The sequence below is a fragment of the Salvelinus alpinus genome, chromosome 5 (genome assembly GCF_045679555.1).
Source record: "Salvelinus alpinus chromosome 5, SLU_Salpinus.1, whole genome shotgun sequence".
In the NCBI taxonomy this organism is placed as follows: Eukaryota; Metazoa; Chordata; class Actinopteri; order Salmoniformes; family Salmonidae; genus Salvelinus; species Salvelinus alpinus.
This window is the reverse complement of record NC_092090.1, coordinates 68,914,084-68,926,730: the sequence shown is the minus strand read 5'-3', so window position 1 is coordinate 68,926,730 and position 12,647 is coordinate 68,914,084.

Below are 12,647 nucleotides of genomic sequence, written 5' to 3'. Positions count from 1 at the left end.
GTATTTCACTGTGAAGCTAATATTGCATTGGATTACAACTGCTGGTGTTTTATTTCCAACTTGCATTGTGATAAATTCATACAGTTATAACACCCATATATGTTATTAAATGACACTGATGTTCAAGATAGCGTGGTTATAAACTCAGAAAAAAAAGAGTCATCCCTTTTACAGGATCCTGTCTTTCAAAGATAATTCGTAAAAATCCAAATAACTTCACAGATCTTCATTGTAAAGGGGTTATACACTGTTTCCCATGCTTGTCCAATGAACCATAAACAATTAATGAACATGCACCTGTGGAACGGTCGTTAAGACACAAACAGCTTACAGACGGTAGGCAATTAAGGTCACAGTTATGAAAACTTAGGACAGTAAAGAGGCCTTTCTACTGACTCTGAAAAACACCAAAAGAAAGATGCCCAGGGTCCCTGCTCATCTGCGTGAACGTGCCTTAGGCATGCTGCAAGGAGGCATGAGGACTGCCGATGTGGACAGGGCAATAAATTGCAATGTTCGTACTGTGAGACGCCTAAGACAGCGCTACAGGGAGACAGGACGGACAGCTGATCATCCTCGCAGTGGCAGACCACGTGTAAAAACACCTGTACAGGATCGGTACATCCGAACATCACACCTGCGGGACAGGTACAGGATGGCAACAACAACTGCCCGAGTTACACCAGGAACGTACAATCTCTCCATCAGTGCTCAGACTGCCCGCAATAGGCTGTGAGAGGCTGGACTGAGGGCTTGTAGGCCTGTTGTAAGGCAGGCCTACGAGTCATGGTTTTGTCTCACCAGGGGTGATGGTCAGATTCACGTTTATCGTCAAAGGAATGAGCGTTACACTGAGGCTTGTACTCTGGAGCGGGATTGATTTGGAGGTGGAGGGTCCGTCATGGTCTGGGGCGGTGTGTCACAGCATCATCGGACTAAGCTTATCATTGCAGGCAATGTGGTACCCTTCCTGCAGGCTCATCCTGACATGACACTCCAGCATGACAATGTCACCAGCCATAGTACTCGTTCTGTGCGTGATTTCCTGTAAGACCGGAATGTCAGTGTTCTGCCATGGCCAGCGAAGAGCCTGGATCTCAATACCATTGAGCACGTCTAGGACCTGTTGGATCGGAGGGTGATGGCTATGGCCATTCCCCCCAGAAATGTCCGGGAACTTGAAGGTGCCTTGGTGGAAGAGTGGGGTAACATCTCACAGCAAGAACTGGCAAATCTGGTGCAGTCCACGAGGAGGAGATGCACTGCAGTACTTAATACAGCTGGTGGCCACACCAGATACTGACTGTTACTTTTCATTTTGACCCCCCCCTTTGTTCAGGGACGCATTATTCCATTTCTGTTAGTCACATGTCTGTGGAACTTGTTCAGATTATGTCTCAGTTGTTGAATCTTGTTATGTTCATACAAATATTTACACATGTTAAGTTTGCTGAAAATAAACGCAGTTGACAGTGAGAGGACGTTTCTTTTTTCGATGAGTTTATATTTACCTTGATAACTAATTGATAACTAATTGATTGCATTATGATGCAATACTACATTAGCAGGCCTAGACTACTTCATCCTAATGTTAGCTAAATACATTGGATACAAAACAAACACTTACGTATTATAAATGAGAACATGTCCAATTTAATTATATGCGGTCATATCAAACAGGAATTTAAATGAAATGAATAAACCATTAAAATTGCTGATGCCTTTCTCTCCTTGCAGGGGATTAGACAGTTGAACTGCAGCCTCCAGATGCCCAAGCCTCAAAACCAGAACCGTGAGGAGACATCAACACGAACCCTTTTATTGGTTTTCCTGTATCTGTGTGTAAATCTTTACAACACAGTCCATTGTGCAAAAGAAGTCAAGTTGAAAGTTTTATCAGTCAAATGTATAGTAGTTTACGGTCGTTGACGTTTAGGATGAGGGAGGACGATGTAATTTTTTTGAGTATGGCCTTATTTCTATTACAGCATATTGGATGACTGTCATTCATATTCCATTCACCCAGCTCAATGTAACATCGACAGGTTTAGGCTACATGATACTAGACATTTCCCTATACCTATCATGAGGTCGCTACAACCTAGCCCATGAATGAACGTTTACAACGTAGATGCACAGGTCGAGAGAAACATTTGAGTAATCAAGGTGACAGACAGTGACACATTCAATACCACCTTGCACACTCAAACACAGTTCCCTTTCATTGCAGCCACATACACACAGCATGATCCCTTTGGTCGTTGTATTCCTTCTCGCATCTACGCACTCTCCTCCTCTCATCTTTTCCCTTCGCTTGTGGACTTCAGTGCATTAATAACTTGCTGGTAAAAGATGACATTTATATTCTGACTATCTCTGAAACTCACTTAGACAATACCTTTGATGATACAGTGGAAGCAATATAAGGTTATAACATTTACAGAAAAGATAGAAATGCCAGTGGTGTTGTCACGCCTGCTCCCACTCTCCCTCCCTAGAGGGCGCCAGGCTGCCCAGCACTACGCACTCCTGCCACCATCATTAAGCACACCTGCTCCCCTCGTCAGCGCATCATTGATTCATTGCACTCACCTGGACTCAATCACCTGTGTTACTTTATCTGTCTGTTCCCCAGCTCTGTTTCCCGGCTTTAGCATTAATTGTCGTTTGTCATTTTGTTACCCGGTTCTGACGCTGTTCCATGTCTGTGCTATATTAAATGTTCACTCTCCGTACCTGCTTCTCATCTCCAGCGTTGGTTCTTACAGAATGCTGAAGCCATCAAATGAAGCAGCGGGTAGTGCTGGCTTTTGGTCTTGGTGGTGACATCGGGTCCGGGGCCCGCCGTCGATGTAACCAGGGTGGTGCCTCAGCTGGTTTGTCGGGCTTCCACGCCCTAGCTGGCTCGAGAGGTTTCCTTGACGCGGTTGGGTCGGCAGGCTCTCATCCCACGTCATGCCTCAGCAGGCTCTCATCCCACGTCATGCCTCAGCAGGCTCTCATCCCACGTCATTCCTCAGCCGGCTCGCCAGGCTCCCATGTCCCAGTGGGATCGTCAGGCTTCACGCCTCAACCGGATCGTCAGGCTCACACGCCTCAGCCGGTTGGCATGGCTCCCACGCCTCTGTCGGTTCGTCGGGCTTCTATGCCCCAGCCGGCTTGTCCAGCGCTCATGCCTCGGCCGGCCCGTCAGGCTCACCCAGGTGGGATGCCGGGTGGTGCTCCTAGGGGTGGGGTACTGTCACGCCTGCTCCCGCTCTCCCTCCCTGGCGCACGAGGGTTGCCATCAGCGATTCATTGCACTCACCTGGACTCAATCACCTGGGTTATTTCCTCCCCTTTATCTGTCTGTTCCCCAGTTCTGTTTCCCGGCTTCAGCATTAATTGTCGTTTGTCATTTTGTTACCCGATTCTGACGTTGTTCCTGTCCTGTTCCATGTCTGTGCTATATAAAATGTTCACTCTCCGTACCTGCTTCTCATCTCCAGTGTCGGTTCTTACAGGTGGAGGTGTTGATGTTTACAGTTGAAGTCAGAAGTTTACATACACCTTAGTCAAATACATTTAAACTCAGTTTTTCAGCCTATCAGAAGCTTCTAAAGCCATGACATAATTTCCTGGAATTTTCCAAGTTGTTTAAAAGGCACAGGCAACTTAGTGTATGAAAACTTCTGACCCACTGGAATTGTGATACTGTGAATTATAAGTGAAATAATCTGTTTGTAAACAATTGTTGGAAAAATTACTTGTGTAATGCACAAAGTAGATGTCCTAAACGACTTGCCAAAACTGTAGTTTCTTAACAAGAAATTTGTGGAGTGGTTGAAAAACGAGTTTTAATGACTCCAACCTAAGTGTATGTAAACTTCCGACTTCAACTGTATATTCAGAACCACATCCCTGTAAAGATTAGAGAGGATCTCATGTTAAATACTGTTAAAAGTAATATGGTTACATGTTCATCTGCCTCACCTAAAATTGTGTTGTTGTGTTGTTGATGTAAATAATATTTTTCTGTTGTTGATGTAAAGAATATTTGTTGGTCCGTTGTGTGAAATGAGGAGCAAACAGACGTTGCACTTGACACTTATGAAATTGCTTATTCCAGTTCATAATAAGCATGCACCCATTAAGAAAATCCCTGTAAAAACTGTTAAATCCCTGTGGATTGATGAGGAATTGAAAAAATGTATGGTTGAGAGGGATGAGGCAAAAGGAATGGCAAATCATTCTGGCTTATATTATTATATATATTCACAACCGATTTGCAAACATACTGCAAATGTAGAAATCATGTGATTAAACTGAATAAAAAGAAGAAGAAATCACACTATGAAATAAAGATAAATGACCTAAAGATTGATAGTAAAAAGCTTTGGGGCACCTTTAATTACATTTGAGAAAAAAGGCAAACTCAGCTCCATCAATCATTGAATCAGATGGCTCATTCATCACAAAATTTACTGATATTGTCAACTACTTTAATGATTTTAAAGTAGATTAGCAAACTTAGGCATGACATGCCAGCAACAAACGCTGATACTAACATCCAAGTATATCTGACTAAATTATGAAAGACAAGAATTGTAATTTTGAATTCCGTAAAGTGAGTGTGGAAGAGGTTAAAAAAGTATATTGCCACTCCTATTTTCCATATCTTCAATGTAAGCATACTAGAAAGTGTGTGCCCTCAGATCTGGAGGGAAGCAAAAGTCATTCCGCTACCTAAGAATAGTAAAGCCCCCTTTATTGGCTCAAATAGCTGCATGACATAAGTATTTGATCACCTACCAACCAGTAAGAATTCCGGCTCTCACAGACCTGTTCGTTTTTCTTTAAGAAGCCCTCCTGTTCTCCACTCATTACCTGTATTAACTGCACCTGTTTGAACTCGCTACCTGTATAAAAGACACCTGTCCACACACTCAATCAAACAGACTCCAACCTCTCCACAATGGCCAAGACCAGGGAGCTGTGTAAGGACATCAGGGATAAAATTGTAGACCTGCACAAGGCTGGGATGGGCTACAGGACAATAGGCAAGCAGCTTGGTGAGAAGGTAACAACTGTTGGCGCAATTATTAGAAAATGGAATAAGTTCAAGATGACGGTCAATCACCCTCGGTCTGGGGCTCCATGCAAGAACTCACCTCGTGGGGCATCAATGATCATGAGGAAGGTGAGGGATCAGCCCAGAACTACACGTCAGGACCTGGTCAATGACCTGAAGAGAGCTGGGACCACAGTCTCAAAGAAAACCATTAGTAACACACTATGCCGTCATGGATTAAAATCCTGCAGCGCACGCAAGGTCCCCCTGCTCAAGCCAGCGCATGTCCAGGCCCGTCTGAAGTTTGCCAATGACCATCTGGATGATCCAGAGGAGGAATGGGAGAAGGTCATGTGGTCTGATGAGACAAAAATAGAGCTTTTTGGTCTAAACTCCACTCGCCGTGTTTGGAGGAAGAAGGATGAGTACAACCCCAAGAACACCATCCCAACCGTGAAGCATGGAGGTGGAAACATCATTCTTTGGGGATGCTTTTCTGCAAAGGGGACAGGACGACTGCACTGTATTGAGGGGAGGATGGATGGGGCCATGTATCGCGAGATCTTGGCCAACAACCTCCTTCCCTCAGTAAGAGCATTGAAGATGGGTCGCGGCTGGGTCTTCCAGCAAGACAACGACCCGAAACACACAGCCAGGGCAACTAAGGAGTGGCTCCATAAGAAGCATCTCAAGGTCCCGGAGTGGCCTAGCCAGTCTCCAGACCTGAACCCAATAGAAAATCTTTGGAGGGAGCTGAAAGTCCGTATTGCCCAGCGACAGCCCCGAAACCTGAAGGATCTGGAGAAGGTCTGTATGGAGGAGTGGGCCAAAATCCCTGCCGCAGTGTGTGCAAACCTGGTCAAGAACTACAGGAAACGTATGATCTCTGTAATTGCAAACAAAGGTTTCTGTACCAAATATTAAGTTCTGCTTTTCTGATGTATCAAATACTTATGTCATGCAATAAAATGCAAATTAATTACTTAAAAATCATACAATGTGATTTTCTGGATTTTTGTTTTTAGATTCCGTCTCTCACAGTTGAAGTGTACCTATGATAACAATTACAGACCTCTACATGCTTTGTAAGTAGGAAAACCTGCAAAATCGGCAGTGTTTCAAATACTTGTTCTCCCCACTGTATGTGCCCTTTGTTCATCATGTTGGGGTCGATTATTGTTACTATGTCCGTTGGTGCGTGTGAGTACCTGTGCTGTGTGTTTTTGGGCTTTCGTGCCCTTGTGGATTGCGCAGATGATTACGGGTCTTGTCCCATGTGTTAATCATTGTGCGCATGTGTTATTTATTCGAGGTACTCCTCGCTCTTTTTGTTTGGGTTTCAACCCTGTGTTTTTGTATAGTGTTTGTTTTGTGCCTTTACACTGCACGCCATCATTTGGGGTATAGTAAAAAATCCTATTACGCATTCCTGCGCTTGTCTCACAAATAATTTATACCAGCGTGAACGATGCTGAATGGGTGTAGACAAAGAATAGCTCTCCAGTAGGTGTACCAAAACATTCAAGGGCCATTTTCTCAAAAGTGGGGTTACAAGTTTATCAACTTTCAAAGCATAATTACTTTCCCATTGTTCCTCATCTTTAGTGTATGATATACAATATTCTAGCTCCGAGTCTCTACTTTAATCCAATGTAAAAATCACAATTTCAAATTTTGCTACATACGACTGAATCGATATTTATATTTAATTATATGGAATAAGCACCCTGACTCACTTAACATTAATCCTGGTCTCAATAGCATTCATCCCTCTTTCCACCTCCTGTCCTCTGTACTTCGTCAATGTGTTTTATCCCCCTCTTTTCATTAACATCAAAGCCATGTCATCAATTGGAAAACAGAGAAGAAAACAGAGGGAGGAAAAGAGAGAGAGAGAGAACAAAGTGAACAAAGCCAACAAAGTCTAACCTTCCCTTTAATATTTGACCGAGCCCAGTGGGCCAGAGCGCTGATTATAAAACCTGAAATCCACCAAAATACTGTTTTCTAAGATGAGAGGTAACCATAGATGAATGAAGGTTTCTCATTGTGAGAGAGAAAACATACAGCATCATCTACAGAGATCATAGGCAGATAACTGCATAGTTTGACCAGAGCAAAAACAAAATTAACAAATGGTGTCATGTCCTCATGGGGCTCTCTCTCAATACTGCTGAGTAAAAGATCGGTTCAAGCAAAAACACTTGTTTTTGAATAGTTGCTCCTGCCAACATAAGCACCTGGATCTTAACGCACTGTTTTTCCCCCACTTTCTTTTTTGCAATGAGTTCAGGCCCAGCTTGGGAAGCGAACCACTGCTGTAGGGCCATGTTGATGGATAAACCAAATGTGGCACCGTTTTCCAAACTCGATCCTGGGAACCCCAATGGGTGCACGTTTTGGTTTTTGCCTTAGCACTACACAGCTGATTTTAAAGTGGAACTGACAGCATTTTAGCAACATGAAATCTTATTAAAATCTGTTCATATCCACCCCCAGGAAGAATGACACAATTTTTTACATTTTCTGACAAGCGAGCACTTAGATATGGTTTTCATAAATTCTTAGAATTTGGGGGATTTACGTATACTAAGACATTTTAAATCATATAGTGGGAAAGTCGCTGTGCGTTTGAACAATTAATAGACACTGCAGTAAATAAAAACATCTGTCTCGTCCATGGCTGGAGTCTACACAGACCAGTGTGCTCTTGACAATCAGAGCTACAGTAGGCCTTTACACAAACAAGCCATTTGCCACACGGATCTGCCATCATTCACTTCAAACTGGACTGTGTGTTTACAGACAGTTGCAACAGCACGACATCAGATCATTAGAACACATTCGCCAAAAGACACAAAATACACCTGAATGGATTTCTGCAAATATGTAAACACCACAGGAGTCTTTTTACAATTTGGGAACTTTGTGGTCCTACTGATCGAACAACCATGAAAAGGTAAGCTCTCGCTCCCTTAGTTATGCACATCAAAAACAACAAGATCAACAACTAACGCTGTGGGGTGTCAGGACAACAACCTCTCTCTCAACGTGAGCAAGACAAAGGAGCTGATCGTGGATTATAGGAAAAGGAGGACAAAACAGGCCCCCAGTAACATCGACAGGACTAAAGTGGAGCGGATCGAGAGTTTCAAGTTCCTTGGTGTCCATATCACCAACAGCTATCTGCTGTAGATGATGCTGTATGTTTTCTCTCTCTCACAATGAGAAACCTTCATTCATCTATGATTACCTCTCATCTTAGAGAACAGTATTTTTGTGGACAGTCGTGACAGTCGTGAAGAGGGCACCTTTTCCCCCTCAGGAGACTGAAAAGTTTTGGCATGGGTCCCCAGATCCTCAAAAAGTTCTAGAGCTGCATCATCGAGGGTATCCTGACCGGTTGCATTACCGCCTGGTATGGCAACCGAAGGCGCTACAGAGGGTAGTGCGTACGGACCATTACATCACTGTGCCAAGCTTCCTGACATCTAGGACCTCTATACTAGGCGTTGTCATTGGAAGGCCCAAAAAATGGTAAAAGACTCCAGTCACCCAAGTCATAGACTGTTCTCTCTGCTACCACATGGCAAACAGTACCGAAGCGCCAAGTCTAGGACCAAAAGGCTCCTTATCAACTTCTACCCCCAAGCCATAAGACTGCTGAGCAACTAAACTAATCAAACAGCCACCCGGACTATTTAGATTGAACCCCCCTCCCCCCTCGTTGTTACACCCCCCTTTGTTGTTACACTGCTGCTACTCACTGTTTATTATCACTTTACAAATGACCTTGGTTAACCTGTACCGCCGCACATTGACTCGGTACCGGTATCCCCTGTATAGCCTCGTTATTGTTATGTAAATTTCTTGTGTTGCATTTTGATTGATTCCATTATTTTTACTTTAATTTAGTAAATATTTTATTAATTATATTTCTTGAACTGCATTGATGTTTAAGGGCTTGTAAGTAAGCATTTCACGGTATGGTCTACACCTGTTGTATTCCGCGCATGTGACAAATAAAATGTGATTTGATTTGCTAACCAGAGCAAGATGAGCTAAAATCTAACAAAGGAGCATTAGATAAACCCTCTCAAACTTTTTCAGCTATTTGGCTGTTAAAATTGCACTGATAAACGATGGAGCCTACTCGTCATTCTACAGCTTGCCTGCGAATGTACGCTTGTCCCAACCACGCACCTAAGCTAACTGGCTAAAGTTAGCTAGCTTGCTAGCTAGCTACTTTCAGACAAATGAGAGAACACCTCACTCTAACCACTTTACTCGGTTAGGCTGTTTACATGTTATCTAGAGCATTCGTGACTAACTAAACTCAGTCAAAAAAGAAACATCCCTTTTTCAGGATGCTGCAAGGAGGCATGAGGACTGCAGATGTGGCCAGGGCAATAAATTGCAATGTCCGTACTGTGAGATGCCTAAGACAGCGCTACAGGGAGACAGGATGGACAGCTGATCGTCCTCTCAGTGGCAGTGACTGCGCTTGTTGTCATTGCAGGCAATCTCAACGCTGTGCGTTACAGGGAAGACATCCTCCTCCCTCATGTGGTACCCTTCCTGCAGGCTCATCCTGACATGACACTCCAGCATGACAATGCCACCAGCCATACTGCTCGTTCTGTGTGTGATTTCCTGTAAGAGAGAAATGTCAGTGTTCTGCCATGGCCAGCGAAGAGCCCAGATCTCAATCCCATTGAGCACATCAGGGACCTGTTGGATCGGAGGGTGAGGGCTAGGGCCATTCCCCCAGAAATGTCTGGGAACTTGCAGGTGCCTTGGTGGAAGAGTGGGGTAACATCTCACAGCAAGAACTGGCAAATCTGGTGCAGTCCACGAGGAGGAGATGCATTGCAGTACTTAATGCAGCTGATGGCCACAACAGATACTGACTGTTACTTTTCATTTTGAACCCCCCCCCCCCCCCCCCCCCTTTGTTCAGGGATACATTCTTCAATTTCTGTTAGTCAGTCTGCGGAACTTGTTCAGTTTATGTCTCAGTTGTTGAATCTTGTTGTTTTGATACAAATATTTACACATGTTAAGTTTGCTGAAAATAAACGCAGTTGACAGTGAGAGGACGTTTCTTTTTTTGATGAGTTTATTATTTTTTTGCCTTTGTTTAATGACACTGGTCATATTCAGCGGGTGTTGCCCGTTCATAAATTCATCAGTTATTCTGCGCTCTGGCATACTCAGATGGGAGTGCTCTGAAATTGGAGTAGATAGCCAGAGTGAATTTGCAAACACAATAAATATGATAACTGGATAACAGTCGTTCAAGTTCTTGTTAGCTAACCAATTGACACCTGCAACTCTAGCTGTGTATAGCCACTGAAAAACTATACGAGGGGGAAAGTCAGTCACTCACCTACTCCTCCAATGGTATGACATGACATCCTCCTAGCAGCTATCTAGCTAACCTTAGGCTATGTGTTTTTAGCTTGCTACCTAAATAGATACGCTAGCCTATTAGCCACGCTATGACTGACTTGTGATCATTGCCCTTGATAGTTTGATTGTATTGACATTCCCAGCCTTAGTTACATTTGTCTGTTTTTGTCCAAAATATTGAGTCATTGAATCTGAAACAGTGCATCCAGAATGGAGGCAGCAAACAATGTACCAGGCCAGCTGTGATTTACAACCTGATATCAATATTTTTTGGACTACCAAGAAATGTATTGATGATATATATTAATCATGCATTGAAATGCATCCATCTATTCTGCCAACAATGCCATTGTGTACGTCATTCAATGTTGATTCAAATTTAATCTATTTTTAAAACCTCTTATGAAGTTGGTTTTGTAGCATAAACTGGGAATTTGATATATATACATATATATATATTATTTATTTTTCCTCTTTTTCTATCTTGTCTCATCACTGCAACTCCCCAACATGCTCACGAGGCGAAGGTCGAGTCATGGGTACCCCGAAACATGACCCACCAAAACGCACTTTTTAACATCCACCCACTTAACCCGGAAACCAGCCGCACCAATGTGTTGGAGGAAACACTGTTCAACTGACATCAGCCTGCAGGCGCCCTGTCCACTACACAAGGAGTTGCTAGAGCACGATGAGCCAAGTAAAGCCCCACCTAACCCCGGACAATACTGGGACAAATTTGCACCGCCCTATGGGACTCCCGAACACGGCCTGTTGTGATACAGACCGGGATCGAACCCGGGTCTGTAGTGACGCCTCCCGCACTGCGACGCAGTGTCTTCGACCACTGCGCCACTCGGGAGGCCCGGAATTTGATATTTTGTTACTGATATATATTATGATTGTCTGTTTGTTTCATATCTGCAAAGTAGTTCAAACGCTGTCAGTTCTACTTTAAATGATCAACTCAACTCAAGCTTTGATTATTTGAATTAGCTATGTAGTGCTAAGGAAAAAATTAAGAAGTGCACCCCTTGGGTTCCCCAGGAATGAGTTTGGGAAACGCTGAGATAGGGAGATGCAGAAGTGCACTGCTGGTCAAGTCTTTGGCAAATGCTTGATGAGTTATCATGGGAAAAACTCAAATATATTGGGGAACAGGAATAAATGCTTGAAGACATAGGCTACAGACATATACATCATACAGTATATCTGGAAGGGCATGGGAGAGACATGAGTCTATAGCTACTGAGCCTCCATCTCATGACATCTGGAATGCTGTAACTGTTTTTCCACACACTGGAAAGGCCATAGAGCCGTAGGGTAGTCTATATCACTACAGGCATGCAATTTCATGTGGCGGTATGTTTTTTTAGTGCTGGGTAACCATTCCTTTCCCCTAGGTGACATGACTGAGATACAGAGACAGGATATTAAAAAGTAATAGTCGCCGTCAAAACTAATCAAGACAAAAAACTGCCTTCAAGCCTGGACATGACACTCTGACTAAACTTAGACCAGTAGCACGTAGCACACACGCACACACAGTGATATGTATTTCTGGAGCCCTGGGAAGCGGTGTCTGATTTGTGTCATGGGAATAGAGCGGCAGAAATGTACACAAACACACAGAGAGCATATCCAGTAGAAAGAGAGAGAGACAGACAGAAAGGAAGGGAGGGAGAGAGGCACAGACAGTAGCACTGACACACACACACACACACACACACACACACACACACACACACACACACACACACACACACACACACACACACACACACACACACACACACACACACAGAGAGAGAGAATAAGGCATGCATCCACACACACACACTCACATGTAATAAGATCGTAACATCCACATCACAGGCGTTTATCTGAGGACAGGAGATTGCTCTGTAAGATGGGTCATATTCTATTCCACAGCGCACAGAAGATGTTTGACACCACAGACAGAGTCTGTCAACAGGAAACAAGAGAAGCCAGCCCCATTCATTCCCCACCATAGAATTTGAATATATAAATCATTCTATCAGAATTAGAAATCATTCTATTTTTACGTCCCCCACCACCACTTTTGAAGCTATCATGAGCAGTGAGTTGTTCAAACTTTTCATTTTAATGATCACTTCACATTTTCTCAAGTTGCAACAAAAGCTAGAAGCAAACTCAACATTTG